We start from the raw sequence: 11,269 nt of genomic DNA on the forward strand, positions 1-11,269 counted from the left end.
CCTAAACTGAGCAAAGGAAGGAAAAAATTTGGAATGCAAAAAGGATTTTACTAGTACTTGATGAGTTCTGTCAGCAAGCTGTAGCTCCTCCCTGCCCCCCTACATACACATCTAATCCAGCCAGCTAAGACTTAAAAGCGCTGCCTCAGACCTCTGGAAGAGACTATTTGAATTCATGGCAGTAGCATGTGAAATGCTTAAATGCAATGAAATCGAAGCCTCAGCCCTCTGAATGTGGACTTTTAACAGCAGGCAGCTTGAACTCTCCCAGAAGCAGAGATGGCACTACAGAGTACTCCAAAGCCCAGGCGTTTTATTGATCACTGGGGCACATGAGCAGACTTCATTTCCACGCCCCTGGCATTACGTAGAGAAGCTTCTAAATATAATCACTATTTCCCTCAGCAAAGAGTGGAGGCTAATACAACAGTCATTCCTCTGATTAAAACATTCAAGAGGGTGTTCTCTTGGTTTGAAGATCAGTGACTCAATACAGCATCTCTTTTTTTTGGTTCTCACCTTGCCCTCCCAGGCAGCCCCCTCACCATCACCCTGAGAGGACACACACAAACTGCAGTCCATGTTACTCTTACACAGTGCTCTGGGAAAGGAGAAATTAAACGTGGATTTGAAGTAGAAATTCCTTCTCTTTCTCTCTTCACATATGAGGGAAGCTGTGAACATCTTTTGTGCATTCAAAGGGGTAAAAAAAACAGAACAAAGCAATCTCTATTGCGAGGCTGGGCAAGAGTAAAAAGGGAGGGGGTGTTACATCAGGCCTTGAAAAACACTAACCACCTACTAACCAAAGATAAACAAGACAGGCAGGCTGCTGTGCCCTCCAGACAGGGCCCAGTGAAAACATCGCACCATGAGGTGCTGGAAATTAAGGATTCCATGAAGGAACGACCCAGGGCCTACTGCTTCCGTACTCATCTGCTGCAATACTTCTAACAGCTTGCTGGCCTGAAGATGAAATCCTTGGCTTTTACTAACCCTTTACCCATGCATGTACACACTGGTGAGGGACAAAAGCTCTTCCCATATTTATTCCCTGCTGTTGTAGCAGGAACTTTTGTCACTACCCAATCCCATTTCCTTGCTGGAATATAGACAGGAAGTACAGGGAAAATTGGTATTCCACAATCTCTTTGGTCTTCCAATCCATTCCCACTCACAGGAAATTAATTTCAGCTCTCTTTTAACCTAGAACACGAGAAGCAACCTTGCAAGGCAGCAGTCGTGTTGCACTGAGGCTTCTGGAATTGAGTAACAGCAGCATCGCTCTGAGATCCCACAACTTCCCTCTACTATTGCAGGTACCTGACAAAGAGAGTTTCTCCACTCAGCACCAATAAGCATTTTCAAAAGGGGGTGTTCAAATAAAAAGTGCATATTCTCTGACAGAGTATTTCCAGCTGGTACTTCTCCCACATTTCACACTGAAATCAGTTCTTCCAGGATACAGTTTCACCAGCAAAACTCTCAGCAGAGCCTCCTTTCAGGGATAACGCTCCCATATCTGAACTACTGGGTCAGCAAGGCTACTGAAGACACTTCAAAAGAGCTAAATAAAGTACAGATGGGTATGGGTGTGAGCATTACTAAAGAAAAAAATAAACCAAGAGTTGCTGCAAGAAATAACTCACAAGAATAGTGACAAAAGACAACTCGTGCATCTAAAGTTATGAAAGGGATAGGGAAGAAGTACAAGTGCCTCCTTCTTACAACATCTTAATAGAGGAAAGTAATTGCAACCGATTTTATTTGGTCATAAAAAGATCAACCTACTTTAAAATGTCAGGTTTGTGTTACAAAGCAGTAAATACAGCAGAAAGAGAATCAGTTCTGATCTCATCAAACCCACCTCACCAACAGAGACATCCAGCACTGAAAAAAAAAAAACAAAACTCTTTTGCCTAGGTCTTTGACAATGCTCATGTCCAGTAGTCACAGTTTGCCATCAGATTTTTTCAAGGTACTTCTAACACATCTGAGACAATTCTAGAAAATAACCAAACCCCAAAGAAACCTTGATCACATCTTGTGAAGCTCCAGGAATTGCATGATGCGTGCTGCTAGCTCTGCACAAGAAGCAGCAGAACAGAGCCTTACGCTGCCAGACAGGAGGCAGACTACTGCAGCCAGCAGCCAGCTCCCAGCCACAAAGACAGGGATGTGAAAGGACTTATCTTAACGCCCAGTTCTGCATTTTCAATTGTGACAGAAGGGATCTGCACAGCAGCTAGACCCCACAGAAAGGAACAGGGAGAGCTTCTGAGAAAGCAGCTTTTGCAAGACAAGAAAAGAACAAGGTCCAGCAAAGGCCAGAATGTGATCTGCCAGCTTCCAGGATCCTTGGACACAACTCTGCACAGCCCTTCTGCTCACAAGAGTCCCTCAGCTGACAAGCTGTGTTTGTCCTAAAAACACTAAAGTTCCAGCCAACTTCATGCTGAGCTGCATTACCATAATTAAAAAAAGCCAAATGCAAGATTGTTGCTAGAAGTGCAAGTAACCAAACACACATCTAGAGAGGAGTGCACAAGTTACAGAGCAGGACTCCTCCTGGAGCTGGATCTTTGCTTTTTGCATAGCTCCAGACAGTGCTGATCATGTGTCCCAGTGAAAGGTGAGAGGAGCCTCAGAACACCTTAATGAACACACACCAACTACAGCCTTCTGTGACATCAGCCTCAGACCCTTGTCCGGGGACAAACCCAACACTGCCATGTGATCCAGGCTAGCAAGCGCTCATCCAGAGCAACTTAAATCCCAACTTTACTTCCCTAACACACAGGGCCTTAAGAAGAATCAATCCTCCTCTCAGCCTCTGCTCAAAACCTTCAGACTACTGAATATACTGCCAAGGAAAAGGCTCTCATCCCCAAAAAAGGAGGGCAGTTCATAGGCTGAAAGGATGTTAGGGGTTGGAAGGGACCTCCAGAGATCATCAGGTCCACCCCCCCTGCCAGCGCAGGACCATAGAATCCAGCACAGGTCACACAGGAACACATCCAGGCAGGGCTGGAAAGTCTTCAGAGAAGAAGACTCCACAACCTCTCTGGGCAGCCTGCTCCAGGGCTCTGGGACCCTCACAGTGAAGAATCTCCTCCTCATGTTGAGGTGGAACCTCCTGTGCTGGAGTTTCTATCCATTGCCCCTTGTCATGTCCCAGGGTGCAATTGAGCAGAGCCTGGCCCCTCCCTTCTTGACCCCCAGCCCTCAGATATTGATAAACATTGATTAAGTCCCCTCTCAGTCTTCTCTTCTCCAGACCAAAAAGCCCCAGGGCTCTCAGCCTCTCCTCATAGGGCACATGCTCCAGTCCCTCAATCATCCTGGTAGCCCTCCATTGGACTCTCTCGAGTTAAAGACCAAAATCATGTAAACTGGCATTTTATTTGCTTTTGCAAAGCAAGCTGACAAACCTCGGAGCAGTTTACAAACTCCTCACTTCATTCTGCAGTTAAACACACCGAGACAGTGTTTCACCAGACACATCTCACAGACACACATTAAGCTGCCTCAACCTGTCCCAACATTCACTCACTGTAACAATAACACAGAGTTAACCCTTCAAGTCAAAGAAGTTCTCTTTTTCGCTGTGGTTTTAAAGCAGAGCATACTGCTGCCTGCACTGAGCTCATGAAACAAAACAAGAAGGTGAGAAAGCCAAAAGAGCCAACATGCACATTGGGTCTTGACAAGCGACACGAGGTTGGTTAAGGGGCAGCCAATGTCTCAACATGTGGCAGAGCAGAAATCCCCTGGGTTTCAAGTTTTGAAAAAGTAATGGGAAAGATTTCCAGAGCCATTCTGAGTTGGAATGCTCCTTGCATATTCAGTCCCTTCTCCACATTCAGCAAAGACACCAAGGGCAAAAGCTGAGACTAAACCCCTTTTTAAAAAAAAGAGGATATTGTAACTTCTTTCTAAAGATCTAAGAAACAACTGTTCTAGATCACTAGAAAGGGTTTCAAATGCAGGAAGAGTATCACAATGAAATTGCTGCTGTGGTCAGGCCAACGGAGCTAGTACACGGGTAAATTATTTGAGATATTTTGGTTGTGAAATGTGACAATATAAAAGCCCCAGAATTATATTTAGAAACCAAACCCTGTCTCTTTGATCCACTGCCGGCTAGGCCCGGCACAGTGTCAGGACACAGAAAAAATGCCCTCTCATTTGCTACACTTCATGTCTTCCCACAGGAACTGGTCTCTTCCTCCTCATTCTATTTCCTGTACGCGGAACAAGTCTATTGTCACCAGGTGAAAACAGACACACATGTCACTGCCCACCAGCCTGTACCGGCAGAAATCCCCCCTTAGGCAGAGATTACCTGCAGCCCACAAACGTGAGAGCAGGAACCGGCCCGACTCCGGTGTACCTGCCATAGCCATGCGGAGATCCAGCTCATCTAGGGAGCCCTCCGGGACAGGGAAAGATGACAGCCACACTAATGCTCGCCGCGATCCTCTCCCACTCCCGAGCTGTCAGCAGGGGGGAATCCTCACAGCCCAGCCGCCCGTTGCCCTCGCTCGCACGACGTCCCTACTCCCCCCTAATCCCTCCTACTCAGCCGCGCTTAAACCTCAGGCCCCAGCCTCTCGGCCGGCAGCTCCCTTTATGCCCCAGCCCCCACCGCAGCCCGCGACTGGCAGTCCCGCGGCGAGAGGGGCGGCACCGGCTCCCCGCACACCGCCCGCACCTGCGCCCCCCTCCCCGCTCAGGACCCCATCCCCGCGGCAGGGACCCTCTCGTCCTCGGGCCGGCCCGAAGGAGGCCAGCTCGGAACACCCCCTGCGGCCGACCTGGCTCGGCTCGGCCCGGCGCTCACTGGAGCTGCTCCCCACCCCCCTCACCGCCAACCCCCGCGGCCCGCAGTGCCGGCGCCCGGCCTCGGCCCCGCGGCTCACCAGGAGTAGGTCTGCTCCGCCATGGCTGCGGCTGGGCGGCCGGCCGGCTGGGCTGTGCGGGGCGGCCAGGCCCCGGGCTCCTCCTCCACCTTCTCCTCCGCCTCCTCCTCCGCCTCGCAGGTTCCGGGGCTCAGTGGCGGCCCCGCTGCGGCTCCCGGCCCAACATGGCGACGGCTGCGAGGAGAGAGGGGAGCGAAGGGGGGGTCCCCGCCCGGGCGGGGAGGGGATGGCGAAGAGGGCGATGGTGGTGGCGGGAAGGGCGGATGCTCAGCAATCGCAACGCAAGGCCGCGCTGGGGTGCCGGCGGCGGCTGGGCCTCATGGCCGGCGAGACGGCGGCGGCGGCAGCAGCGAGGGGCGGGGCGACGGCGAGCAGGCGGCGGGCACCGGGCGGCCAGGCCTGGCCGCGCCGCGTCCCCGCGCTGGCGCACGGAGGGGGAGGGACCGGTCCGGGGGCGGGGCCGGGCGGTGCACGGGGTCACGTGCCCACAACACCCTCACGTGCCGCCGCTGGCCCCGCGCAGGCGCCGTGGCCGAGGAAGGCGGTGGAGGAGGGCGTTGGTTATTGGCCCGGCCGCGCCTGGCGCCGCCACCCAGCCACAGCCCCTGCCCCGCGGGTGGGATTTCTACCACTCCCTGCTGCGTTGCGCCTGCAGGAGCGAGCGCCGGAGCGCTTTATTTGCGTGGGCTTTCGGGTTGGAGACCTCGCCGAGCTGCAGGCGCCTCGGCGACTCCCGGATCGGCGTTGACTTTCCCACAGCCCTCCCGATCCGGGGAAGCGCCGAGTGGGGCAGCGGGACAGGCACGGCCGGGGCTTGACCTGCTGCCGGCCCTGTGGTCGGAGGCACTTTGGTGTTAAATAACGCGCACGAACGAAGCGTCCGGTGCTGCGGGCACGGCCGGCCTGGAGAGGCCGAGCAGGGGCTGGTGGAGTGGCGGGAAGAGCGAGCGGGACCTGCTGGGCAGCCGCCCAAGGGGCTGGGGTACCTCTGCCAAGCTCGGGGAGCCCGGCTGCTCTTCGTGCTCCTCGGGCAGGGCTCCCGATCTCGCACAGTGCGTGACCCTGAGTCTCCAAATCGCCAGCCCTTGTCCTCATGGGCGACTTTAATTTATTTACCGGACAGTTGCTAGAAATACAACACGGCAGAGAGGAATATCTGAGAGGTTCCTGGAGTGTGTGGAAGAAAACTGCCTGACACAGGAGAGGTGTCTTGCTGGATCTATTGTTTGCAAACGGGGAAGGACTGGTGGGTGAGGTGGTGGTCGGAGGCCAGCATGGGCTTAGTGCCCATAAAAAGTCAGAATTCTCTTTTTGGTGAGGTAAGGAGGTGGGGGTCAGTGAAACCGCTGCCACCCCTGCTTAACAGGGGAGATGTAGGCAGTTGGAGGTTTTCCAGCATGACACCCATCTAGGAAAACGACTGCAAGGGGGATCTGGGGAACTCCTTGTGGCCCTTGGCATAGCCAGGTGGATTCTTGGCTGGATCCAGAACTGGCTGGATGAGCCCAGAGTTGTGGTCAATAGGGTTCAAGCCAGCAGGTGGCTAGTCACAGGTGGTGTGCCCAGGGCTTGGTACTGGGGCCAAGACTGTTTTATATCATTATTAATGATTTGGATCAGGGAATGGAGGGCACCATCAGACAACACTAAACTGAGTGTCAGTGTGGATCTGCTCCAGGGTAGGCAGGCTCTGCAGAGAGAACTGGACAGGTTAAATCCATGGGCTGAGGTCAATGCAACGAGGTTTAACAAGGCTGAGTGCTGGGTCCTGCACTTTGGTCACAGCAGCCTCAAGCAACACTGCAGGCTTGGGGCAGAGCGGGTGGAAAGCAGCCCGGCGGAAAATGGTCTGGGGGTGCTGGTGTATGGCTGAACGTGAGCCAGCAGTGTGCCCAGGTGGCCAAGGCCATGGCCACCAGCATCCTGGCCTGCATCAAAACTAGTGTGCCCAGCAGGAGTAGGGCAGTGATGGTCCCTCTGCACTCACCCTGGTGGGGCCATGGCTTGAGCAACTGGGTTCAGTCTGGGCACCACAGGATAGGAAAGATACTGAGGTGCTGGAGGGTGTGGAGAGAAGAGCAGCAAGGCTGGTGAGGGGTTTGGAGGGCATCATATGAGCAGCAGCTGAGCTGGGGGTGTTTAGTTTGGGGGAGATCTTACTGCTCTTTACAGCTCCCTGAAAGGAGCTTGGAATGAGACTGGGGTTGGTCTCTTCCTCTGAGTAACCAGCGACAGGATGAGAAGAAATAGGTTTGAGTTGTGCCAGGGGAGGTTTAGGTTGGACATTCTTTACTGAAAGAGCGGTGAGGGGTTGGCATAGGCTGCCCAGGGAGATGGTGGAGTAACCGTCCCTGGAGGAGTTCAAGAAGCTGTGGATGTGATGCTTCAGCATATAGTTTAGTGGTCATGATAATTGGGTTATGGTTGGACTAGATGATCTGAAAGGTCTTCTCCAGCCTTAGCATTCTATGACTGCCTTGCTGTGGTGGACTTGCTTCTGTAGCAGGGGTAGTTGGCAAATGCAGAGCTCAGGTGAGGTGTGTCAGAAGCTGGCGTGCTCAGCTGGCATGCTGTATTTCTTGAGCATTTCCAGAGCATTTCTGGACAGTGCTGCATCTTTGGTGTCATCTAAACAAAGCCAGTGAAAGAACAGGATCACATGCTCCAAATACTCTTTAAAGGAAAAAGGAACAGCCAAGGTATTCTGACCAAACCAAACTCCTACTCTTCATCTTCTCACCAGCCCTCTATTGAAACAGCAAGTCCCAGGCAGGGGAGAGCACAGTGACACTCCTCACTGGTTTCTTTGCTGATAGATCTTCAGTCCTTGGTTATGGTTGTCCCATATGCAGAACCAGTGCCCTGCCTTAGGTCTGCTTGCTTAAGTAGCCCTTCCCTGCTGTTTTCTCACTGGCAGCAGTGTGTGCTTCAGGGGTTCAGAGCAATTGTTGCAGCCCAGCTGTGCAGCCTCCTTCATTGTTCCTTTGGTATGAGAACCAGTTTGAACCTGCAGGTGGAAGTGATGTAACTGCATTAAACAGAAGTAGAACAACAATGTCCAGGGCTCGTAAAAATAGGTATTTATTAAAAACAAACAAAACCCCAAAGGTCTGGAAAAAAATCTGTGCTTTCATACAATTTTGCTAATTCTCAAAAAGTTATTGGGATACAGGAACATTCTCATTGCATCTACAGAGGTGCCAGATGCCTCTACAACAGCTTTTGGAGCCCACCCTAGTTTATATCTATTAGTGGATTGAATAAACAATTTTCATCTTGTCCATCTCGGTTATTCTCTTAAATGCAAGAGCTGTGAGGAACAGCTTGGTTCTTCTCAGGTCTGTTAGTGGTTGCCTGTGTAATCTTGGGTGGCTCACTGCACCTCTGCCGACTCAGTTCCTTCCACAAAGAGGAAACTGCAGCACGCTGCAGCCATCTGAATTTCTGGGGCACTGTAGAAGGCAGTTGCATGTGCAGCACAGCCTGGCTTGGTGCTGGAATCCAGGGGAATGCCTGGGGTTCTGTGCTCCAGTTAAACAGAGATTTCAGTGGGGTGGTGCTGGACTTAGAAGGGGTATCTCTGTATGCTTCTGTGCATCAAAAACAGATGATGTGGGGTTTTGTCACACCTCAGCAACCAAATCCTGTGTGCCTTTTTCACAAGCCCTTTTTTGGCCTTGTGGGCAGGAATGACCTTAGAGCCACTGACACAATCAGCACTCTACCCTCTTACTAATCAGTAAATTAGATTTATCTAATTTATTATTTAAATCTGATTTAGAATCAGATTTATCAGCTACTAAGTAGAAATATTCCAAGCACCATGACTAGCTTGCTGGGATCCCTGCTGAGGTCAGCCATGGCAGCTTGCTCTGCTGCTGGGCTTAAGTGGTAATTCCAACATTTCTCATCCAGCTCAGGCTGAGGCTACCTTGAAAGACTTTCTCCCCTCCTTGCCCATATAGCTCTTTGCCCTCCAACTCCTGCCCATCTCAGGAAGTACAGAAAAACAGAATGTGATCGAAGGAGAGAGGAGTGAATCACACTCAGCTCCTGGAGCTGTGGTGTGCACAGCCTAGGTGAGAAGTTTGGGTGGGAATTCTGCTGTTCCCACACCCCCCTGTCACAAACAGGCTCAGGCTCTGGGCAGGGCTTGCACAATGGAGATGTTCCCTGTGTATCTACAGTGATCATTAGAAAACAGATCATTTGGAATCCTCACTGCTGTGATGCAACCCCAGTGTCTCTGGGATGCCTGTTAACCCTTTTCAGTAGTTATGACAGTGAATGCAAGAGCCAAAATCCCCTCTCCACCCTCTGGAGTCAGTGCAGGGAAGGATAAATCAGTACTTCAGCCTTGGCTTGGTACTGAACAGCTTTGCTTAATTCTCCCTGAGAACAGGGTGTAAAATTGATATTAGTATCTATGAAACAATATCCCTGCTCTGTGTCCTTACTGAAATTGCTTCCAATCCTCAGTCTTGCAAAATTGCCAGCACATTAATTTGGCATAAATGATTTATAGTTGATGAGCAATTAAAGTGTAGTCTCTTTCAGCATCTCAGCTTTGTGACTAGACTGCTAAATGCTTCCGTGAGCTTGCTCTGTCTCTGCAGGGTAGCGGTGGGATGAATTCACAGGAGAAGTTTGTTCCTCCTTACAGAGCCAGTGCCTGCTCTTAGGGCAAGCTGGAGCACTGCAGGCATTCCCCAGGTAATTCTCTCAGCATCTCTTTTGTCTTTCTCTGGACATACAAGAGAGCTTTACTCTGAATTCCAGTGGCAGTTGACTCTAGCGTTACAAAATCCTTCCAAACTGCCTGCCCTGTCTGGAGCCTTTGCTGCAGACTGATGTGTGACTTAGACCTGTTAAGCTCTTTTTTTATGCTTTGAAGGGTAGCTCCCAGGGGCAAACATGGTGGAGAAAAATCAACTAAAAGTGCTGGCTACAAAGGGTCCTCACCTCCAAAGTGCTTAAATGGCATGAGATGACATTCAGCCAACCGCGTCTTGATTCTGCTGCAATGGCAGTGCAAAGAGAACCAGAGCAGCTCCATGTAGACACTTCACCTTTCAGCAAAGGACATGATAGCTCTGCCTGGTCTGGAAGGAACAAACAGCATCAACATGAACAGAAAGGGAAGGCAAAAACCATCGAGTTCTGACAGCCTAGCTGAGGGCGAGGCTAGGTTATTGTTTAGGAGATCCCTGTGGAATTCTCCTCGATAGAAAGAACGGAGCTGTGCGCTGGGACACTGTTCTCTTCACTACCACCTAGTGGGAAGCTCTTTCATTAAACGCCATAGCTGCTCCTGCTCTCGGCTTTCATCCCCACCCTGACGGTAGGAGCAGTGAGTAAGCACAGGGGGAACAAATGGGTTAGAAGGACACAGGCTTGTTTCCCAGCCAGGAAGGGGAATGTGGAGAGAGAGACAGGCAGTGATTTAAACCTGTTAGCACACCGTGTCTGCTAGCTCTGCACCTTCTTAGTGCTTGGTACACTTCAGCCTCAGTTCAAAGTCTGCAGACTGGCTGTCAGAGTACAAGGAGGAGTGCTGGCTAATGTGCAGCAGGAGGCTCCTTCCTGCTTCCCAAGAGTTTAGTTTCCAGCATGGGAGACACCAAGAAGCTTGCTGGTTTTCCTGCACTGAGGAACCTGAAACATTTCATGGGTGCTGAGCCATTCACTAGCAGTCTGGCAGGTTACAGGGAAAGCTGACAGTGTAGAAACTGACCTCTCCTTGGCTTACTTGTCCAGGCTCCTGCAGCTTAAAACAGACAGTTCTGACCAACGGACACCTCTTCCTTACCCTTGGACCAGGAGAAAAAGCCCCTTAGGATAAAGTCACAGAGAATATTTACCTCTTTCTCAGCATTTAGGAGGCTTCCATAATCAGCTAAGGATTTTCCATATGGCATCCAGTTGTAAGCATTCAGGGAGGTCCTAATACACAATCAGATGTTCATTTCTGGGCTTATGGACTTCAGAGCTCACTGGTTTCAAGGCAGGTTGTTTTTAAAAGCCTCTGTAGCTGAGGGTCTTCAAGGCAGGCAGAAGGAAAAGGACATCTGGGTGCAGAAGGAATCCCTGAAACCACACAGTCTTTATATACTTGGAGAGGGGGAGGGATCAGAAACTAAAGACATCTTTTTTACATTAATGTTCACATGAAAATGCCTTAGATTAAATGTAAATTGTTACTTCTGTTTAGGTACACAAAGCCAGTCTGAGCTTTGATCACTCACTGCAGTGAGGAGACCTGGTACTGCGAGTGTAGAGGCCACCAGAAACCAAAGCTAACAGTTAACAACATCCCTGGCTGAAAGCAGCAGCCCCAGCATAGGGAA

The 11,269-nt window shown here is 51.0% G+C and overlaps 1 long non-coding RNA gene across 1 annotated transcript; it reads right to left on the reverse strand.

Annotated features, from left to right (window-relative positions):
- Positions 1-7,481: 7,481 nt before the first annotated feature.
- LOC128975878 (uncharacterized) lies at positions 7,482-11,269 on the reverse strand. The gene is made up of 3 exons (XR_008489361.1): positions 10,784-11,269; positions 9,885-10,024; positions 7,482-7,929 (listed from the first exon to the last, which is right to left on the reverse strand). It is a non-coding gene; the product is annotated as an uncharacterized LOC128975878 (long non-coding RNA).

This window comes from Indicator indicator, chromosome 26 (genome assembly GCF_027791375.1).
Source record: "Indicator indicator isolate 239-I01 chromosome 26, UM_Iind_1.1, whole genome shotgun sequence".
NCBI lineage: Eukaryota > Metazoa > Chordata > Aves > Piciformes > Indicatoridae > Indicator > Indicator indicator.